The sequence below is a fragment of the Brassica napus genome (genome assembly GCF_020379485.1).
Source record: "Brassica napus cultivar Da-Ae chromosome A8 unlocalized genomic scaffold, Da-Ae chrA08_Random_1, whole genome shotgun sequence".
Lineage (NCBI taxonomy): Eukaryota > Viridiplantae > Streptophyta > Magnoliopsida > Brassicales > Brassicaceae > Brassica > Brassica napus.
Window position 1 is genome coordinate 79,492 of NW_026014084.1, and position 18,630 is coordinate 98,121.

Sequence of the window (18,630 nt, forward strand, 5' to 3'; positions counted from 1 at the left end):
GGAAAACCCATAACTTTTGAACCGTGAGGATCTACGCCGCCCACAGCACCTTTTGGAAAGCCCTAGAAACCATCAAGGGCGGTTAAAGGACGTCGCGATTTTTCGGCCCCAAATTCAGCCGTTTTGACCCTCAAACGGGCTGCTGAAATTTACGGAGCGTAAAATAGTCAAGATGCGTTTTTCGAGTGTTTGGTGTTGTTATTGTTGTGTTCTACATCAATCTCGAGCACTTTGGTTCGAGAAAAAAAATGCTAGCAAATCTTGTGGGTCCCACGCCATCCACTCGAATTGTCGAAACGAAAGGACAAATGGAATCGCGAGTCATGTACTGACGGGTGCGATCATACCAGCACTAATGCACCGGATTCCATCAGAACTCCGCAGTTAAGCGTGCTTGGGCGAGAGTAGTACTAGGATGGGTGACCTCCCGGGAAGTCCTCGTGTTGCACCCCTTTTCTATTTTGTTTTTCGATCTAAAACGATTCTAGCTTTGGAAAACCCATAACTTTTGAACCGTGAGGATCTACGCCGCCCACAGCACCTTTTCGGAAAGCCCTAGAAACCATCAAGGGCGGTTAAAGGACGTCGCGATTTTTCGGCCCCAAATTCAGCCGTTTTGACCCTCAAACGGGCTGCTGAAATTTACGGAGCGTAAAATAGTCAAGATGCGTTTTTCGAGTGTTTGGTGTTGTTGTTGTTGTGTTCTACATCAATCTCGAGCACTTTGGTTCGAGAAAAAAATGCCAGCAAATCTTGTGGGTCCCACGCCATCCACTCGAATTGTCGAAACGAAAGGACAAATGGAATCGCGAGTCATGTACTGACGGGTGCGATCATACCAGCACTAATGCACCGGATCCCATCAGAACTCCGCAGCTAAGCGTGCTTGGGCGAGAGTAGTACTAGGATGGGTGACCTCCCGGGAAGTCCTCGTGTTGCACCCCTTTTCTATTTTGTTTTTCGATCTAAAACGATTCTAGCTTTGGAAAACCCATAACTTTTGAACCGTGAGGATCTACGCCGCCCACAGCACCTTTTTGGAAAGCCCTAGAAACCATCAAGGGCGGTTAAAGGACGTCGCGATTTTTCGGCCCCAAATTCAGCCGTTTTGACCCTCAAACGGGCTGCTGAAATTTACGGAGCGTAAAATAGTCAAGATGCGTTTTTCGAGTGTTTGGTGTTGTTATTGTTGTGTTCTACATCAATCTCGAGCACTTTGGTTCGAGAAAAAAATGCTAGCAAATCTTGTGGGTCCCACGCCATCCACTCGAATTGTCGAAACGAAAGGACAAATGGAATCGCGAGTCATGTACTGACGGGTGCGATCATACCAGCACTAATGCACCGGATTCCATCAGAACTCCGCAGTTAAGCGTGCTTGGGCGAGAGTAGTACTAGGATGGGTGACCTCCCGGGAAGTCCTCGTGTTGCACCCCTTTTCTATTTTGTTTTTCGATCTAAAACGATTCTAGCTTTGGAAAACCCATAACTTTTGAACCGTGAGGATCTACGCCGCCCACAGCACCTTTTCGGAAAGCCCTAGAAACCATCAAGGGCGGTTAAAGGACGTCGCGATTTTTCGGCCCCAAATTCAGCCGTTTTGACCCTCAAACGGGCTGCTGAAATTTACGGAGCGTAAAATAGTCAAGATGTGTTTTTCGAGTGTTTGGTGTTGTTGTTGTTGTGTTCTACATCAATCTCGAGCACTTTGGTTCGAGAAAAAAAATGCCAGCAAATCTTGTGGGTCCCACGCCATCCACTCGAATTGTCGAAACGAAAGGACAAATGGAATCGCGAGTCATGTACTGACGGGTGCGATCATACCAGCACTAATGCACCGGATCCCATCAGAACTCCGCAGCTAAGCGTGCTTGGGCGAGAGTAGTACTAGGATGGGTGACCTCCCGGGAAGTCCTCGTGTTGCACCCCTTTTCTATTTTGTTTTTCGATCTAAAACGATTCTAGCTTTGGAAAACCCATAACTTTTGAACCGTGAGGATCTACGCCCGCCCACAGCACCTTTTGGAAAGCCCTAGAAACCATCAAGGGCGGTTAAAGGACGTCGCGATTTTTCGGCCCCAAATTCAGCCGTTTTGACCCTCAAACGGGCTGCTGAAATTTACGGAGCGTAAAATAGTCAAGATGCGTTTTTCGAGTGTTTGGTGTTGTTATTGTTGTGTTCTACATCAATCTCGAGCACTTTGGTTCGAGAAAAAAAATGCTAGCAAATCTTGTGGGTCCCACGCCATCCACTCGAATTGTCGAAACGAAAGGACAAATGGAATCGCGAGTCATGTACTGACGGGTGCGATCATACCAGCACTAATGCACCGGATTCCATCAGAACTCCGCAGTTAAGCGTGCTTGGGCGAGAGTAGTACTAGGATGGGTGACCTCCCGGGAAGTCCTCGTGTTGCACCCCTTTTCTATTTTGTTTTTCGATCTAAAACGATTCTAGCTTTGGAAAACCCATAACTTTTGAACCGTGAGGATCTACGCCGCCCACAGCACCTTTTCGGAAAGCCCTAGAAACCATCAAGGGCGGTTAAAGGACGTCGCGATTTTTCGGCCCCAAATTCAGCCGTTTTGACCCTCAAACGGGCTGCTGAAATTTACGGAGCGTAAAATAGTCAAGATGCGTTTTTCGAGTGTTTGGTGTTGTTGTTGTTGTGTTCTACATCAATCTCGAGCACTTTGGTTCGAGAAAAAAAATGCCAGCAAATCTTGTGGGTCCCACGCCATCCACTCGAATTGTCGAAACGAAAGGACAAATGGAATCGCGAGTCATGTACTGACGGGTGCGATCATACCAGCACTAATGCACCGGATCCCATCAGAACTCCGCAGTTAAGCGTGCTTGGGCGAGAGTAGTACTAGGATGGGTGACCTCCCGGGAAGTCCTCGTGTTGCACCCCTTTTCTATTTTGTTTTTCGATCTAAAACGATTCTAGCTTTGGAAAACCCATAACTTTTGAACCGTGAGGATCTACGCCGCCCACAGCACCTTTTCGGAAAGCCCTAGAAACCATCAAGGGCGGTTAAAGGACGTCGCGATTTTTCGGCCCCAAATTCAGCCGTTTTGACCCTCAAACGGGCTGCTGAAATTTACGGAGCGTAAAATAGTCAAGATGCGTTTTTCGAGTGTTTGGTGTTGTTGTTGTTGTGTTCTACATCAATCTCGAGCACTTTGGTTCGAGAAAAAAATGCTAGCAAATCTTGTGGGTCCCACGCCATCCACTCGAATTGTCGAAACGAAAGGACAAATGGAATCGCGAGTCATGTACTGACGGGTGCGATCATACCAGCACTAATGCACCGGATTCCATCAGAACTCCGCAGTTAAGCGTGCTTGGGCGAGAGTAGTACTAGGATGGGTGACCTCCCGGGAAGTCCTCGTGTTGCACCCCTTTTCTATTTTGTTTTTCGATCTAAAACGATTCTAGCTTTGGAAAACCCATAACTTTTGAACCGTGAGGATCTACGCCGCCCACAGCACCTTTTCGGAAAGCCCTAGAAACCATCAAGGGCGGTTAAAGGACGTCGCGATTTTTCGGCCCCAAATTCAGCCGTTTTGACCCTCAAACGGGCTGCTGAAATTTACGGAGCGTAAAATAGTCAAGATGCGTTTTTCGAGTGTTTGGTGTTGTTATTGTTGTGTTCTACATCAATCTCGAGCACTTTGGTTCGAGAAAAAAAATGCTAGCAAATCTTGTGGGTCCCACGCCATCCACTCGAATTGTCGAAACGAAAGGACAAATGGAATCGCGAGTCATGTACTGACGGGTGCGATCATACCAGAACTCCGCAGTTAAGCGTGCTTGGGCGAGAGTAGTACTAGGATGGGTGACCTCCCGGGAAGTCCTCGTGTTGCACCCCTTTTCTATTTTGTTTTTCGATCTAAAACGATTCTAGCTTTGGAAAACCCATAACTTTTGAACCGTGAGGATCTACGCCGCCCACAGCACCTTTTCGGAAAGCCCTAGAAACCATCAAGGGCGGTTAAAGGACGTCGCGATTTTTCGGCCCCAAATTCAGCCGTTTTGACCCTCAAACGGGCTGCTGAAATTTACGGAGCGTAAAATAGTCAAGATGCGTTTTTCGAGTGTTTGGTGTTGTTATTGTTGTGTTCTACATCAATCTCGAGCACTTTGGTTCGAGAAAAAAAATGCTAGCAAATCTTGTGGGTCCCACGCCATCCACTCGAATTGTCGAAACGAAAGGACAAATGGAATCGCGAGTCATGTACTGACGGGTGCGATCATACCAGCACTAATGCACCGGATTCCATCAGAACTCCGCAGTTAAGCGTGCTTGGGCGAGAGTAGTACTAGGATGGGTGACCTCCCGGGAAGTCCTCGTGTTGCACCCCTTTTCTATTTTGTTTTTCGATCTAAAACGATTCTAGCTTTGGAAAACCCATAACTTTTGAACCGTGAGGATCTACGCCGCCCACAGCACCTTTTCGGAAAGCCCTAGAAACCATCAAGGGCGGTTAAAGGACGTCGCGATTTTTCGGCCCCAAATTCAGCCGTTTTGACCCTCAAACGGGCTGCTGAAATTTACGGAGCGTAAAATAGTCAAGATGCGTTTTTCGAGTGTTTGGTGTTGTTATTGTTGTGTTCTACATCAATCTCGAGCACTTTGGTTCGAGAAAAAAAATGCTAGCAAATCTTGTGGGTCCCACGCCATCCACTCGAATTGTCGAAACGAAAGGACAAATGGAATCGCGAGTCATGTACTGACGGGTGCGATCATACCAGCACTAATGCACCGGATTCCATCAGAACTCCGCAGTTAAGCGTGCTTGGGCGAGAGTAGTACTAGGATGGGTGACCTCCCGGGAAGTCCTCGTGTTGCACCCCTTTTCTATTTTGTTTTTCGATCTAAAACGATTCTAGCTTTGGAAAACCCATAACTTTTGAACCGTGAGGATCTACGCCGCCCACAGCACCTTTTCGGAAAGCCCTAGAAACCATCAAGGGCGGTTAAAGGACGTCGCGATTTTTCGGCCCCAAATTCAGCCGTTTTGACCCTCAAACGGGCTGCTGAAATTTACGGAGCGTAAAATAGTCAAGATGTGTTTTTCGAGTGTTTGGTGTTGTTGTTGTTGTGTTCTACATCAATCTCGAGCACTTTGGTTCGAGAAAAAAAATGCCAGCAAATCTTGTGGGTCCCACGCCATCCACTCGAATTGTCGAAACGAAAGGACAAATGGAATCGCGAGTCATGTACTGACGGGTGCGATCATACCAGCACTAATGCACCGGATCCCATCAGAACTCCGCAGCTAAGCGTGCTTGGGCGAGAGTAGTACTAGGATGGGTGACCTCCCGGGAAGTCCTCGTGTTGCACCCCTTTTCTATTTTGTTTTTCGATCTAAAACGATTCTAGCTTTGGAAAACCCATAACTTTTGAACCGTGAGGATCTACGCCGCCCACAGCACCTTTTCGGAAAGCCCTAGAAACCATCAAGGGCGGTTAAAGGACGTCGCGATTTTTCGGCCCCAAATTCAGCCGTTTTGACCCTCAAACGGGCTGCTGAAATTTACGGAGCGTAAAATAGTCAAGATGCGTTTTTCGAGTGTTTGGTGTTGTTGTTGTTGTGTTCTACATCAATCTCGAGCACTTTGGTTCGAGAAAAAAAATGCTAGCAAATCTTGTGGGTCCCACGCCATCCACTCGAATTGTCGAAACGAAAGGACAAATGGAATCGCGAGTCATGTACTGACGGGTGCGATCATACCAGCACTAATGCACCGGATTCCATCAGAACTCCGCAGTTAAGCGTGCTTGGGCGAGAGTAGTACTAGGATGGGTGACCTCCCGGGAAGTCCTCGTGTTGCACCCCTTTTCTATTTTGTTTTTCGATCTAAAACGATTCTAGCTTTGGAAAACCCATAACTTTTGAACCGTGAGGATCTACGCCGCCCACAGCACCTTTTTGGAAAGCCCTAGAAACCATCAAGGGCGGTTAAAGGACGTCGCGATTTTTCGGCCCCAAATTCAGCCGTTTTGACCCTCAAACGGGCTGCTGAAATTTACGGAGCGTAAAATAGTCAAGATGCGTTTTTCGAGTGTTTGGTGTTGTTATTGTTGTGTTCTACATCAATCTCGAGCACTTTGGTTCGAGAAAAAAATGCTAGCAAATCTTGTGGGTCCCACGCCATCCACTCGAATTGTCGAAACGAAAGGACAAATGGAATCGCGAGTCATGTACTGACGGGTGCGATCATACCAGCACTAATGCACCGGATTCCATCAGAACTCCGCAGTTAAGCGTGCTTGGGCGAGAGTAGTACTAGGATGGGTGACCTCCCGGGAAGTCCTCGTGTTGCACCCCTTTTCTATTTTGTTTTTCGATCTAAAACGATTCTAGCTTTGGAAAACCCATAACTTTTGAACCGTGAGGATCTACGCCGCCCACAGCACCTTTTCGGAAAGCCCTAGAAACCATCAAGGGCGGTTAAAGGACGTCGCGATTTTTCGGCCCCAAATTCAGCCGTTTTGACCCTCAAACGGGCTGCTGAAATTTACGGAGCGTAAAATAGTCAAGATGTGTTTTTCGAGTGTTTGGTGTTGTTGTTGTTGTGTTCTACATCAATCTCGAGCACTTTGGTTCGAGAAAAAAAATGCCAGCAAATCTTGTGGGTCCCACGCCATCCACTCGAATTGTCGAAACGAAAGGACAAATGGAATCGCGAGTCATGTACTGACGGGTGCGATCATACCAGCACTAATGCACCGGATCCCATCAGAACTCCGCAGCTAAGCGTGCTTGGGCGAGAGTAGTACTAGGATGGGTGACCTCCCGGGAAGTCCTCGTGTTGCACCCCTTTTCTATTTTGTTTTTCGATCTAAAACGATTCTAGCTTTGGAAAACCCATAACTTTTGAACCGTGAGGATCTACGCCGCCCACAGCACCTTTTCGGAAAGCCCTAGAAACCATCAAGGGCGGTTAAAGGACGTCGCGATTTTTCGGCCCCAAATTCAGCCGTTTTGACCCTCAAACGGGCTGCTGAAATTTACGGAGCGTAAAATAGTCAAGATGCGTTTTTCGAGTGTTTGGTGTTGTTATTGTTGTGTTCTACATCAATCTCGAGCACTTTGGTTCGAGAAAAAAAATGCTAGCAAATCTTGTGGGTCCCACGCCATCCACTCGAATTGTCGAAACGAAAGGACAAATGGAATCGCGAGTCATGTACTGACGGGTGCGATCATACCAGCACTAATGCACCGGATTCCATCAGAACTCCGCAGTTAAGCGTGCTTGGGCGAGAGTAGTACTAGGATGGGTGACCTCCCGGGAAGTCCTCGTGTTGCACCCCTTTTCTATTTTGTTTTTCGATCTAAAACGATTCTAGCTTTGGAAAACCCATAACTTTTGAACCGTGAGGATCTACGCCGCCCACAGCACCTTTTCGGAAAGCCCTAGAAACCATCAAGGGCGGTTAAAGGACGTCGCGATTTTTCGGCCCCAAATTCAGCCGTTTTGACCCTCAAACGGGCTGCTGAAATTTACGGAGCGTAAAATAGTCAAGATGTGTTTTTCGAGTGTTTGGTGTTGTTGTTGTTGTGTTCTACATCAATCTCGAGCACTTTGGTTCGAGAAAAAAAATGCCAGCAAATCTTGTGGGTCCCACGCCATCCACTCGAATTGTCGAAACGAAAGGACAAATGGAATCGCGAGTCATGTACTGACGGGTGCGATCATACCAGCACTAATGCACCGGATTCCATCAGAACTCCGCAGCTAAGCGTGCTTGGGCGAGAGTAGTACTAGGATGGGTGACCTCCCGGGAAGTCCTCGTGTTGCACCCCTTTTCTATTTTGTTTTTCGATCTAAAACGATTCTAGCTTTGGAAAACCCATAACTTTTGAACCGTGAGGATCTACGCCGCCCACAGCACCTTTTTGGAAAGCCCTAGAAACCATCAAGGGCGGTTAAAGGACGTCGCGATTTTTCGGCCCCAAATTCAGCCGTTTTGACCCTCAAACGGGCTGCTGAAATTTACGGAGCGTAAAATAGTCAAGATGCGTTTTTCGAGTGTTTGGTGTTGTTATTGTTGTGTTCTACATCAATCTCGAGCACTTTGGTTCGAGAAAAAAATGCTAGCAAATCTTGTGGGTCCCACGCCATCCACTCGAATTGTCGAAACGAAAGGACAAATGGAATCGCGAGTCATGTACTGACGGGTGCGATCATACCAGCACTAATGCACCGGATTCCATCAGAACTCCGCAGTTAAGCGTGCTTGGGCGAGAGTAGTACTAGGATGGGTGACCTCCCGGGAAGTCCTCGTGTTGCACCCCTTTTCTATTTTGTTTTTCGATCTAAAACGATTCTAGCTTTGGAAAACCCATAACTTTTGAACCGTGAGGATCTACGCCGCCCACAGCACCTTTTCGGAAAGCCCTAGAAACCATCAAGGGCGGTTAAAGGACGTCGCGATTTTTCGGCCCCAAATTCAGCCGTTTTGACCCTCAAACGGGCTGCTGAAATTTACGGAGCGTAAAATAGTCAAGATGTGTTTTTCGAGTGTTTGGTGTTGTTGTTGTTGTGTTCTACATCAATCTCGAGCACTTTGGTTCAAGAAAAAAATGCCAGCAAATCTTGTGGGTCCCACGCCATCCACTCGAATTGTCGAAACGAAAGGACAAATGGAATCGCGAGTCATGTACTGACGGGTGCGATCATACCAGCACTAATGCACCGGATCCCATCAGAACTCCGCAGCTAAGCGTGCTTGGGCGAGAGTAGTACTAGGATGGGTGACCTCCCGGGAAGTCCTCGTGTTGCACCCCTTTTCTATTTTGTTTTTCGATCTAAAACGATTCTAGCTTTGGAAAACCCATAACTTTTGAACCGTGAGGATCTACGCCGCCCACAGCACCTTTTGGAAAGCCCTAGAAACCATCAAGGGCGGTTAAAGGACGTCGCGATTTTTCGGCCCCAAATTCAGCCGTTTTGACCCTCAAACGGGCTGCTGAAATTTACGGAGCGTAAAATAGTCAAGATGCGTTTTTCGAGTGTTTGGTGTTGTTGTTGTTGTGTTCTACATCAATCTCGAGCACTTTGGTTCGAGAAAAAAAATGCTAGCAAATCTTGTGGGTCCCACGCCATCCACTCGAATTGTCGAAACGAAAGGACAAATGGAATCGCGAGTCATGTACTGACGGGTGCGATCATACCAGCACTAATGCACCGGATTCCATCAGAACTCCGCAGTTAAGCGTGCTTGGGCGAGAGTAGTACTAGGATGGGTGACCTCCCGGGAAGTCCTCGTGTTGCACCCCTTTTCTATTTTGTTTTTCGATCTAAAACGATTCTAGCTTTGGAAAACCCATAACTTTTGAACCGTGAGGATCTACGCCGCCCACAGCACCTTTTTGGAAAGCCCTAGAAACCATCAAGGGCGGTTAAAGGACGTCGCGATTTTTCGGCCCCAAATTCAGCCGTTTTGACCCTCAAACGGGCTGCTGAAATTTACGGAGCGTAAAATAGTCAAGATGCGTTTTTCGAGTGTTTGGTGTTGTTATTGTTGTGTTCTACATCAATCTCGAGCACTTTGGTTCGAGAAAAAAATGCTAGCAAATCTTGTGGGTCCCACGCCATCCACTCGAATTGTCGAAACGAAAGGACAAATGGAATCGCGAGTCATGTACTGACGGGTGCGATCATACCAGCACTAATGCACCGGATTCCATCAGAACTCCGCAGTTAAGCGTGCTTGGGCGAGAGTAGTACTAGGATGGGTGACCTCCCGGGAAGTCCTCGTGTTGCACCCCTTTTCTATTTTGTTTTTCGATCTAAAACGATTCTAGCTTTGGAAAACCCATAACTTTTGAACCGTGAGGATCTACGCCGCCCACAGCACCTTTTCGGAAAGCCCTAGAAACCATCAAGGGCGGTTAAAGGACGTCGCGATTTTTCGGCCCCAAATTCAGCCGTTTTGACCCTCAAACGGGCTGCTGAAATTTACGGAGCGTAAAATAGTCAAGATGCGTTTTTCGAGTGTTTGGTGTTGTTGTTGTTGTGTTCTACATCAATCTCGAGCACTTTGGTTCGAGAAAAAAAATGCCAGCAAATCTTGTGGGTCCCACGCCATCCACTCGAATTGTCGAAACGAAAGGACAAATGGAATCGCGAGTCATGTACTGACGGGTGCGATCATACCAGCACTAATGCACCGGATCCCATCAGAACTCCGCAGTTAAGCGTGCTTGGGCGAGAGTAGTACTAGGATGGGTGACCTCCCGGGAAGTCCTCGTGTTGCACCCCTTTTCTATTTTGTTTTTCGATCTAAAACGATTCTAGCTTTGGAAAACCCATAACTTTTGAACCGTGAGGATCTACGCCGCCCACAGCACCTTTTCGGAAAGCCCTAGAAACCATCAAGGGCGGTTAAAGGACGTCGCGATTTTTCGGCCCCAAATTCAGCCGTTTTGACCCTCAAACGGGCTGCTGAAATTTACGGAGCGTAAAATAGTCAAGATGCGTTTTTCGAGTGTTTGGTGTTGTTATTGTTGTGTTCTACATCAATCTCGAGCACTTTGGTTCGAGAAAAAAATGCTAGCAAATCTTGTGGGTCCCACGCCATCCACTCGAATTGTCGAAACGAAAGGACAAATGGAATCGCGAGTCATGTACTGACGGGTGCGATCATACCAGCACTAATGCACCGGATTCCATCAGAACTCCGCAGTTAAGCGTGCTTGGGCGAGAGTAGTACTAGGATGGGTGACCTCCCGGGAAGTCCTCGTGTTGCACCCCTTTTCTATTTTGTTTTTCGATCTAAAACGATTCTAGCTTTGGAAAACCCATAACTTTTGAACCGTGAGGATCTACGCCGCCCACAGCACCTTTTCGGAAAGCCCTAGAAACCATCAAGGGCGGTTAAAGGACGTCGCGATTTTTCGGCCCCAAATTCAGCCGTTTTGACCCTCAAACGGGCTGCTGAAATTTACGGAGCGTAAAATAGTCAAGATGTGTTTTTCGAGTGTTTGGTGTTGTTGTTGTTGTGTTCTACATCAATCTCGAGCACTTTGGTTCGAGAAAAAAAATGCCAGCAAATCTTGTGGGTCCCACGCCATCCACTCGAATTGTCGAAACGAAAGGACAAATGGAATCGCGAGTCATGTACTGACGGGTGCGATCATACCAGCACTAATGCACCGGATCCCATCAGAACTCCGCAGCTAAGCGTGCTTGGGCGAGAGTAGTACTAGGATGGGTGACCTCCCGGGAAGTCCTCGTGTTGCACCCCTTTTCTATTTTGTTTTTCGATCTAAAACGATTCTAGCTTTGGAAAACCCATAACTTTTGAACCGTGAGGATCTACGCCGCCCACAGCACCTTTTGGAAAGCCCTAGAAACCATCAAGGGCGGTTAAAGGACGTCGCGATTTTTCGGCCCCAAATTCAGCCGTTTTGACCCTCAAACGGGCTGCTGAAATTTACGGAGCGTAAAATAGTCAAGATGCGTTTTTCGAGTGTTTGGTGTTGTTATTGTTGTGTTCTACATCAATCTCGAGCACTTTGGTTCGAGAAAAAAAATGCTAGCAAATCTTGTGGGTCCCACGCCATCCACTCGAATTGTCGAAACGAAAGGACAAATGGAATCGCGAGTCATGTACTGACGGGTGCGATCATACCAGCACTAATGCACCGGATTCCATCAGAACTCCGCAGTTAAGCGTGCTTGGGCGAGAGTAGTACTAGGATGGGTGACCTCCCGGGAAGTCCTCGTGTTGCACCCCTTTTCTATTTTGTTTTTCGATCTAAAACGATTCTAGCTTTGGAAAACCCATAACTTTTGAACCGTGAGGATCTACGCCGCCCACAGCACCTTTTCGGAAAGCCCTAGAAACCATCAAGGGCGGTTAAAGGACGTCGCGATTTTTCGGCCCCAAATTCAGCCGTTTTGACCCTCAAACGGGCTGCTGAAATTTACGGAGCGTAAAATAGTCAAGATGTGTTTTTCGAGTGTTTGGTGTTGTTGTTGTTGTGTTCTACATCAATCTCGAGCACTTTGGTTCGAGAAAAAAAATGCCAGCAAATCTTGTGGGTCCCACGCCATCCACTCGAATTGTCGAAACGAAAGGACAAATGGAATCGCGAGTCATGTACTGACGGGTGCGATCATACCAGCACTAATGCACCGGATTCCATCAGAACTCCGCAGTTAAGCGTGCTTGGGCGAGAGTAGTACTAGGATGGGTGACCTCCCGGGAAGTCCTCGTGTTGCACCCCTTTTCTATTTTGTTTTTCGATCTAAAACGATTCTAGCTTTGGAAAACCCATAACTTTTGAACCGTGAGGATCTACGCCGCCCACAGCACCTTTTCGGAAAGCCCTAGAAACCATCAAGGGCGGTTAAAGGACGTCGCGATTTTTCGGCCCCAAATTCAGCCGTTTTGACCCTCAAACGGGCTGCTGAAATTTACGGAGCGTAAAATAGTCAAGATGCGTTTTTCGAGTGTTTGGTGTTGTTATTGTTGTGTTCTACATCAATCTCGAGCACTTTGGTTCGAGAAAAAAAATGCTAGCAAATCTTGTGGGTCCCACGCCATCCACTCGAATTGTCGAAACGAAAGGACAAATGGAATCGCGAGTCATGTACTGACGGGTGCGATCATACCAGCACTAATGCACCGGATTCCATCAGAACTCCGCAGTTAAGCGTGCTTGGGCGAGAGTAGTACTAGGATGGGTGACCTCCCGGGAAGTCCTCGTGTTGCACCCCTTTTCTATTTTGTTTTTCGATCTAAAACGATTCTAGCTTTGGAAAACCCATAACTTTTGAACCGTGAGGATCTACGCCGCCCACAGCACCTTTTCGGAAAGCCCTAGAAACCATCAAGGGCGGTTAAAGGACGTCGCGATTTTTCGGCCCCAAATTCAGCCGTTTTGACCCTCAAACGGGCTGCTGAAATTTACGGAGCGTAAAATAGTCAAGATGTGTTTTTCGAGTGTTTGGTGTTGTTGTTGTTGTGTTCTACATCAATCTCGAGCACTTTGGTTCGAGAAAAAAAATGCCAGCAAATCTTGTGGGTCCCACGCCATCCACTCGAATTGTCGAAACGAAAGGACAAATGGAATCGCGAGTCATGTACTGACGGGTGCGATCATACCAGCACTAATGCACCGGATCCCATCAGAACTCCGCAGCTAAGCGTGCTTGGGCGAGAGTAGTACTAGGATGGGTGACCTCCCGGGAAGTCCTCGTGTTGCACCCCTTTTCTATTTTGTTTTTCGATCTAAAACGATTCTAGCTTTGGAAAACCCATAACTTTTGAACCGTGAGGATCTACGCCGCCCACAGCACCTTTTGGAAAGCCCTAGAAACCATCAAGGGCGGTTAAAGGACGTCGCGATTTTTCGGCCCCAAATTCAGCCGTTTTGACCCTCAAACGGGCTGCTGAAATTTACGGAGCGTAAAATAGTCAAGATGCGTTTTTCGAGTGTTTGGTGTTGTTATTGTTGTGTTCTACATCAATCTCGAGCACTTTGGTTCGAGAAAAAAAATGCTAGCAAATCTTGTGGGTCCCACGCCATCCACTCGAATTGTCGAAACGAAAGGACAAATGGAATCGCGAGTCATGTACTGACGGGTGCGATCATACCAGCACTAATGCACCGGATTCCATCAGAACTCCGCAGTTAAGCGTGCTTGGGCGAGAGTAGTACTAGGATGGGTGACCTCCCGGGAAGTCCTCGTGTTGCACCCCTTTTCTATTTTGTTTTTCGATCTAAAACGATTCTAGCTTTGGAAAACCCATAACTTTTGAACCGTGAGGATCTACGCCGCCCACAGCACCTTTTCGGAAAGCCCTAGAAACCATCAAGGGCGGTTAAAGGACGTCGCGATTTTTCGGCCCCAAATTCAGCCGTTTTGACCCTCAAACGGGCTGCTGAAATTTACGGAGCGTAAAATAGTCAAGATGCGTTTTTCGAGTGTTTGGTGTTGTTGTTGTTGTGTTCTACATCAATCTCGAGCACTTTGGTTCGAGAAAAAAAATGCCAGCAAATCTTGTGGGTCCCACGCCATCCACTCGAATTGTCGAAACGAAAGGACAAATGGAATCGCGAGTCATGTACTGACGGGTGCGATCATACCAGCACTAATGCACCGGATCCCATCAGAACTCCGCAGTGAAGCGTGCTTGGGCGAGAGTAGTACTAGGATGGGTGACCTCCCGGGAAGTCCTCGTGTTGCACCCCTTTTTATTTTGTTTTTCGATCTAAAACGATTCTAGCTTTGGAAAACCCATAACTTTTGAACCGTGAGGATCTACGCCGCCCACAGCACCTTTTCGGAAAGCCCTAAAACCATCAAGGGCGGTTAAAGGACGTCGCGATTTTTCGGCCCCAAATTCAGCCGTTTTGACCCTCAAACGGGCTGCTGAAATTTACGGAGCGTAAAATAGTCAAGATGTGTTTTTCGAGTGTTTGGTGTTGTTGTTGTTGTGTTCTACATCAATCTCGAGCACTTTGGTTCGAGAAAAAAAATGCCAGCAAATCTTGTGGGTCCCACGCCATCCACTCGAATTGTCGAAACGAAAGGACAAATGGAATCGCGAGTCATGTACTGACGGGTGCGATCATACCAGCACTAATGCACCGGATCCCATCAGAACTCCGCAGCTAAGCGTGCTTGGGCGAGAGTAGTACTAGGATGGGTGACCTCCCGGGAAGTCCTCGTGTTGCACCCCTTTTCTATTTTGTTTTTCGATCTAAAACGATTCTAGCTTTGGAAAACCCATAACTTTTGAACCGTGAGGATCTACGCCGCCCACAGCACCTTTTCGGAAAGCCCTAGAAACCATCAAGGGCGGTTAAAGGACGTCGCGATTTTTCGGCCCCAAATTCAGCCGTTTTGACCCTCAAACGGCTGCTGCGTGCGAAAAATTTACGAGAGCGTGCCAGCAAATAGTCCAAGATGACGTTTTTCGAGTGTTTGGTGTTGTTGTTGTTGTGTTCTACATCAATCTCGAGCACTTTGGTTCGAGAAAAAAAATGCCAGCAAATCTTGTGGGTCCCACGCCATCCACTCGAATTGTCGAAACGAAATGACAAATGGAATCGCGAGTCATGTACTGACGGGTGCGATCATACCAGCACTAATGCAGCGGATCCCATCAGAACTCCGCAGTTAAGCGTGCTTGGGCGAGAGTAGTACTAGGATGGGTGACCTCCCGGGAAGTCCTCGTGTTGCACCCCTTTTCTATTTTGTTTTTCGATCTAAAACGATTCTAGCTTTGGAAAACCCATAACTTTTGAACCGTGAGGATCTACGCCGCCCACAGCACCTTTTCGGAAAGCCCTAGAAACCATCAAGGGCGGTTAAAGGACGTCGCGATTTTTCGGCCCCAAATTCAGCCGTTTTGACCCTCAAACGGGCTGCTGAAATTTACGGAGCGTAAAATAGTCAAGATGTGTTTTTCGAGTGTTTGGTGTTGTTGTTGTTGTGTTCTACATCAATCTCGAGCACTTTGGTTCGAGAAAAAAAATGCCAGCAAATCTTGTGGGTCCCACGCCATCCACTCGAATTGTCGAAACGAAAGGACAAATGGAATCGCGAGTCATGTACTGACGGGTGCGATCATACCAGCACTAATGCACCGGATCCCATCAGAACTCCGCAGCTAAGCGTGCTTGGGCGAGAGTAGTACTAGGATGGGTGACCTCCCGGGAAGTCCTCGTGTTGCACCCCTTTTCTATTTTGTTTTTCGATCTAAAACGATTCTAGCTTTGGAAAACCCATAACTTTTGAACCGTGAGGATCTACGCCGCCCACAGCACCTTTTTGGAAAGCCCTAGAAACCATCAAGGGCGGTTAAAGGACGTCGCGATTTTTCGGCCCCAAATTCAGCCGTTTTGACCCTCAAACGGGCTGCTGAAATTTACGGAGCGTAAAATAGTCAAGATGCGTTTTTCGAGATTTGGTGTTGTTATTGTTGTGTTCTACATCAATCTCGAGCACTTTGGTTCGAGAAAAAAAATGCTAGCAAATCTTGTGGGTCCCACGCCATCCACTCGAATTGTCGAAACGAAAGGACAAATGGAATCGCGAGTCATGTACTGACGGGTGCGATCATACCAGCACTAATGCACTGGATTCCATCAGAACTCCGCAGTTAAGCGTGCTTGGGCGAGAGTAGTACTAGGATGGGTGACCTCCCGGGAAGTCCTCGTGTTGCACCCCTTTTCTATTTTGTTTTTCGATCTAAAACGATTCTAGCTTTGGAAAACCCATAACTTTTGAACCGTGAGGATCTACGCCGCCCACAGCACCTTTTCGGAAAGCCCTAGAAACCATCAAGGGCGGTTAAAGGACGTCGCGATTTTTCGGCCCCAAATTCAGCCATTTTGACCCTCAAACGGGCTGCTGAAATTTACGGAGCGTAAAATAGTCAAGATGCGTTTTTCGAGTGTTTGGTGTTGTTGTTGTTGTGTTCTACATCAATCTCGAGCACTTTGGTTCGAGAAAAAAAATGCCAGCAAATCTTGTGGGTCCCACGCCATCCACTCGAATTGTCGAAACGAAAGGACAAATGGAATCGCGAGTCATGTACTGACGGGTGCGATCATACCAGCACTAATGCACCGGATCCCATCAGAACTCCGCAGTGAAGCGTGCTTGGGCGAGAGTAGTACTAGGATGGGTGACCTCCCGGGAAGTCCTCGTGTTGCACCCCCTTTTTATTTTATTTTTTTCGATCTAAAACGATTCTAGCTTTGGAAATCCCATAACTTTTGAACCGTGAGGATCTACGCCGCCCACAGCACCATTTCGGAAAGCCCCAAAAACCATCAAGGGCGGTTAAAGGACGTCGCGATTTTTCGGCCCCAAATTCAGCCTTTTGACCCTCAAACGGGCTGCTGAAATTTACGGAGCGTAAAATAGTCAAGATGTGTTTTTCGAGTGTTTGGTGTTGTTGTTGTTGTGTTCTACATCAATCTCGAGCACTTTGGTTCGAGAAAAAAAATGCCAGCAAATCTTGTGGGTCCCACGCCATCCACTCGAATTGTCGAAACGAAAGGACAAATGGAATCGCGAGTCATGTACTGACGGGTGCGATCATACCAGCACAAATGCACCGGATCCCATCAGAACTCCGCAGCTAAGCGTGCTTGGGCGAGAGTAGTACTAGGATGGGTGACCTCCCGGGAAGTCCTCGTGTTGCACCCCTTTTCTATTTTGTTTTTCGATCTAAAACGATTCTAGCTTTGGAAAACCCATAACTTTTGAACCGTGAGGATCTACGCCGCCCACAGCACCTTTTCGGAAAGCCCTAGAAACCATCAAGGGCGGTTAAAGGACGTCGCGATTTTCCGGCCCCTAATTCAGCCGTTTTGACCCTCAAACGTTTTGCTGAATTTCTAAAAGGACGTCGCGATTTTCTAAAATAGCCAAGATGCGTTTTTCGAGTGTTTGGTGTTGTTGTTGTTGTTGTGTTCTACATCAATCTCGAGCACTTTGGTTCGAGAAAAAAATGCCAGCAAATGTTGTGCGTCCCACGCCATCCACTCGAATTGTCGAAACGAAATGACAAATTTCTAAAGGGCGGTTAAAGGACGTCGCGATTTTCTAAAATAGCCAAGATGCGTTTTTCGAGTGTTTGGTGTTGTTGTTGTTGTTGTGTTCTACATCAATCTCGAGCACTTTGGTTCGAGAAAAAAAATGCCAGCAAATGTTGTGGGTCCCACGCCATCCACTCGAATTGTCGAAACGAAATGACAAATGGAATCGCGAGTCATGTACTGACGGGTGCGATCATACCAGCACTAATGCACTGGATTCCATCAGAACTCCGCAGTTAAGCGTGCTTGGGCGAGAGTAGTACTAGGATGGGTGACCTCCCGGGAAGTCCTCGTGTTGCACCCCTTTTCTATTTTGTTTTTCGATCTAAAACGATTCTAGCTTTGGAAAACCCATAACTTTTGAACCGTGAGGATCTACGCCGCCCACAGCACCTTTTCGGAAAGCCCTAGAAACCATCAAGGGCGGTTAAAGGACGTCGCGATTTTTCGGCCCCAAATTCAGCCGTTTTGACCCTCAAACGGGCTGCTGAAATTTACGGAGCGTAAAATAGTCAAGATGCGTTTTTCGAGATTTGGTGTTGTTATTGTTGTGTTCTACATCAATCTCGAGCACTTTGGTTCGAGAAAAAAAATGCTAGCAAATCTTGTGGGTCCCACGCCATCCACTCGAATTGTCGAAACGAAAGGACAAATGGAATCGCGAGTCATGTACTGACGGGTGCGATCATACCAGCACTAATGCACTGGATTCCATCAGAACTCCGCAGTTAAGCGTGCTTGGGCGAGAGTAGTACTAGGATGGGTGACCTCCCGGGAAGTCCTCGTGTTGCACCCCTTTTCTATTTTGTTTTTCGATCTAAAACGATTCTAGCTTTGGAAAACCCATAACTTTTGAACCGTGAGGATCTACGCCGCCCACAGCACCTTTTCAGAAAGCCCTAGAAACCATCAAGGGCGGTTAAAGGACGTCGCGATTTTTCGGCCCCAAATTCAGCCATTTTGACCCTCAAACGGGCTGCTGAAATTTACGGAGCGTAAAATAGCCAAGATGCGTTTTTCGAGTGTTTGGTGTTGTTGTTGTTGTT

At 47.4% G+C, this 18,630-nt stretch overlaps 36 non-coding genes and 1 pseudogene across 36 annotated transcripts; all 37 read left to right on the top strand.

Moving 5' to 3' along the window:
• Positions 1-333: 333 nt before the first annotated feature.
• LOC125594461 lies at positions 334-452 on the top strand. The gene has a single exon (XR_007329888.1). It is a non-coding gene; the product is annotated as a 5S ribosomal RNA (ribosomal RNA).
• Positions 453-825: 373 nt separating this feature from the next.
• On the top strand, positions 826-944 carry LOC125594432. Its single transcript, XR_007329859.1, has one exon. It is a non-coding gene; the product is annotated as a 5S ribosomal RNA (ribosomal RNA).
• Positions 945-1,317: 373 nt separating this feature from the next.
• On the top strand, positions 1,318-1,436 carry LOC125594462. The gene has a single exon (XR_007329889.1). It is a non-coding gene; the product is annotated as a 5S ribosomal RNA (ribosomal RNA).
• Positions 1,437-1,810: 374 nt separating this feature from the next.
• On the top strand, positions 1,811-1,929 carry LOC125594433. The gene has a single exon (XR_007329860.1). It is a non-coding gene; the product is annotated as a 5S ribosomal RNA (ribosomal RNA).
• A 374-nt stretch (positions 1,930-2,303) lies between these two features.
• Positions 2,304-2,422, top strand: LOC125594463. The gene has a single exon (XR_007329890.1). It is a non-coding gene; the product is annotated as a 5S ribosomal RNA (ribosomal RNA).
• Positions 2,423-2,796: 374 nt separating this feature from the next.
• LOC125594470 lies at positions 2,797-2,915 on the top strand. The gene has a single exon (XR_007329897.1). It is a non-coding gene; the product is annotated as a 5S ribosomal RNA (ribosomal RNA).
• Positions 2,916-3,288: 373 nt separating this feature from the next.
• LOC125594464 lies at positions 3,289-3,407 on the top strand. The gene has a single exon (XR_007329891.1). It is a non-coding gene; the product is annotated as a 5S ribosomal RNA (ribosomal RNA).
• Positions 3,408-3,781: 374 nt separating this feature from the next.
• LOC125594425 lies at positions 3,782-3,876 on the top strand (annotated as a pseudogene).
• Positions 3,877-4,250: 374 nt separating this feature from the next.
• LOC125594465 lies at positions 4,251-4,369 on the top strand. Its single transcript, XR_007329892.1, has one exon. It is a non-coding gene; the product is annotated as a 5S ribosomal RNA (ribosomal RNA).
• A 374-nt stretch (positions 4,370-4,743) lies between these two features.
• LOC125594466 lies at positions 4,744-4,862 on the top strand. The gene has a single exon (XR_007329893.1). It is a non-coding gene; the product is annotated as a 5S ribosomal RNA (ribosomal RNA).
• Positions 4,863-5,236: 374 nt separating this feature from the next.
• LOC125594434 lies at positions 5,237-5,355 on the top strand. The gene has a single exon (XR_007329861.1). It is a non-coding gene; the product is annotated as a 5S ribosomal RNA (ribosomal RNA).
• Positions 5,356-5,729: 374 nt separating this feature from the next.
• Positions 5,730-5,848, top strand: LOC125594467. Its single transcript, XR_007329894.1, has one exon. It is a non-coding gene; the product is annotated as a 5S ribosomal RNA (ribosomal RNA).
• Positions 5,849-6,221: 373 nt separating this feature from the next.
• On the top strand, positions 6,222-6,340 carry LOC125594468. The gene has a single exon (XR_007329895.1). It is a non-coding gene; the product is annotated as a 5S ribosomal RNA (ribosomal RNA).
• A 374-nt stretch (positions 6,341-6,714) lies between these two features.
• Positions 6,715-6,833, top strand: LOC125594435. Its single transcript, XR_007329862.1, has one exon. It is a non-coding gene; the product is annotated as a 5S ribosomal RNA (ribosomal RNA).
• Positions 6,834-7,207: 374 nt separating this feature from the next.
• LOC125594469 lies at positions 7,208-7,326 on the top strand. The gene has a single exon (XR_007329896.1). It is a non-coding gene; the product is annotated as a 5S ribosomal RNA (ribosomal RNA).
• Positions 7,327-7,700: 374 nt separating this feature from the next.
• On the top strand, positions 7,701-7,819 carry LOC125594403. The gene has a single exon (XR_007329831.1). It is a non-coding gene; the product is annotated as a 5S ribosomal RNA (ribosomal RNA).
• A 373-nt stretch (positions 7,820-8,192) lies between these two features.
• LOC125594471 lies at positions 8,193-8,311 on the top strand. Its single transcript, XR_007329898.1, has one exon. It is a non-coding gene; the product is annotated as a 5S ribosomal RNA (ribosomal RNA).
• A 373-nt stretch (positions 8,312-8,684) lies between these two features.
• On the top strand, positions 8,685-8,803 carry LOC125594436. Its single transcript, XR_007329863.1, has one exon. It is a non-coding gene; the product is annotated as a 5S ribosomal RNA (ribosomal RNA).
• A 373-nt stretch (positions 8,804-9,176) lies between these two features.
• LOC125594472 lies at positions 9,177-9,295 on the top strand. The gene has a single exon (XR_007329899.1). It is a non-coding gene; the product is annotated as a 5S ribosomal RNA (ribosomal RNA).
• A 373-nt stretch (positions 9,296-9,668) lies between these two features.
• On the top strand, positions 9,669-9,787 carry LOC125594473. Its single transcript, XR_007329900.1, has one exon. It is a non-coding gene; the product is annotated as a 5S ribosomal RNA (ribosomal RNA).
• A 374-nt stretch (positions 9,788-10,161) lies between these two features.
• Positions 10,162-10,280, top strand: LOC125594405. The gene has a single exon (XR_007329833.1). It is a non-coding gene; the product is annotated as a 5S ribosomal RNA (ribosomal RNA).
• Positions 10,281-10,653: 373 nt separating this feature from the next.
• LOC125594474 lies at positions 10,654-10,772 on the top strand. Its single transcript, XR_007329901.1, has one exon. It is a non-coding gene; the product is annotated as a 5S ribosomal RNA (ribosomal RNA).
• A 374-nt stretch (positions 10,773-11,146) lies between these two features.
• LOC125594438 lies at positions 11,147-11,265 on the top strand. The gene has a single exon (XR_007329865.1). It is a non-coding gene; the product is annotated as a 5S ribosomal RNA (ribosomal RNA).
• Positions 11,266-11,638: 373 nt separating this feature from the next.
• Positions 11,639-11,757, top strand: LOC125594475. Its single transcript, XR_007329902.1, has one exon. It is a non-coding gene; the product is annotated as a 5S ribosomal RNA (ribosomal RNA).
• Positions 11,758-12,131: 374 nt separating this feature from the next.
• Positions 12,132-12,250, top strand: LOC125594400. Its single transcript, XR_007329828.1, has one exon. It is a non-coding gene; the product is annotated as a 5S ribosomal RNA (ribosomal RNA).
• Positions 12,251-12,624: 374 nt separating this feature from the next.
• LOC125594401 lies at positions 12,625-12,743 on the top strand. The gene has a single exon (XR_007329829.1). It is a non-coding gene; the product is annotated as a 5S ribosomal RNA (ribosomal RNA).
• Positions 12,744-13,117: 374 nt separating this feature from the next.
• On the top strand, positions 13,118-13,236 carry LOC125594439. Its single transcript, XR_007329866.1, has one exon. It is a non-coding gene; the product is annotated as a 5S ribosomal RNA (ribosomal RNA).
• A 373-nt stretch (positions 13,237-13,609) lies between these two features.
• Positions 13,610-13,728, top strand: LOC125594402. The gene has a single exon (XR_007329830.1). It is a non-coding gene; the product is annotated as a 5S ribosomal RNA (ribosomal RNA).
• A 374-nt stretch (positions 13,729-14,102) lies between these two features.
• Positions 14,103-14,221, top strand: LOC125594444. The gene has a single exon (XR_007329871.1). It is a non-coding gene; the product is annotated as a 5S ribosomal RNA (ribosomal RNA).
• Positions 14,222-14,593: 372 nt separating this feature from the next.
• Positions 14,594-14,712, top strand: LOC125594440. The gene has a single exon (XR_007329867.1). It is a non-coding gene; the product is annotated as a 5S ribosomal RNA (ribosomal RNA).
• Positions 14,713-15,101: 389 nt separating this feature from the next.
• LOC125594404 lies at positions 15,102-15,220 on the top strand. Its single transcript, XR_007329832.1, has one exon. It is a non-coding gene; the product is annotated as a 5S ribosomal RNA (ribosomal RNA).
• Positions 15,221-15,594: 374 nt separating this feature from the next.
• On the top strand, positions 15,595-15,713 carry LOC125594441. Its single transcript, XR_007329868.1, has one exon. It is a non-coding gene; the product is annotated as a 5S ribosomal RNA (ribosomal RNA).
• Positions 15,714-16,086: 373 nt separating this feature from the next.
• On the top strand, positions 16,087-16,205 carry LOC125594411. Its single transcript, XR_007329839.1, has one exon. It is a non-coding gene; the product is annotated as a 5S ribosomal RNA (ribosomal RNA).
• A 374-nt stretch (positions 16,206-16,579) lies between these two features.
• On the top strand, positions 16,580-16,698 carry LOC125594445. The gene has a single exon (XR_007329872.1). It is a non-coding gene; the product is annotated as a 5S ribosomal RNA (ribosomal RNA).
• A 375-nt stretch (positions 16,699-17,073) lies between these two features.
• LOC125594451 lies at positions 17,074-17,192 on the top strand. The gene has a single exon (XR_007329878.1). It is a non-coding gene; the product is annotated as a 5S ribosomal RNA (ribosomal RNA).
• Positions 17,193-17,769: 577 nt separating this feature from the next.
• LOC125594412 lies at positions 17,770-17,888 on the top strand. Its single transcript, XR_007329840.1, has one exon. It is a non-coding gene; the product is annotated as a 5S ribosomal RNA (ribosomal RNA).
• A 373-nt stretch (positions 17,889-18,261) lies between these two features.
• LOC125594413 lies at positions 18,262-18,380 on the top strand. Its single transcript, XR_007329841.1, has one exon. It is a non-coding gene; the product is annotated as a 5S ribosomal RNA (ribosomal RNA).
• The last annotated feature ends 250 nt before the right edge of the window (positions 18,381-18,630 follow it).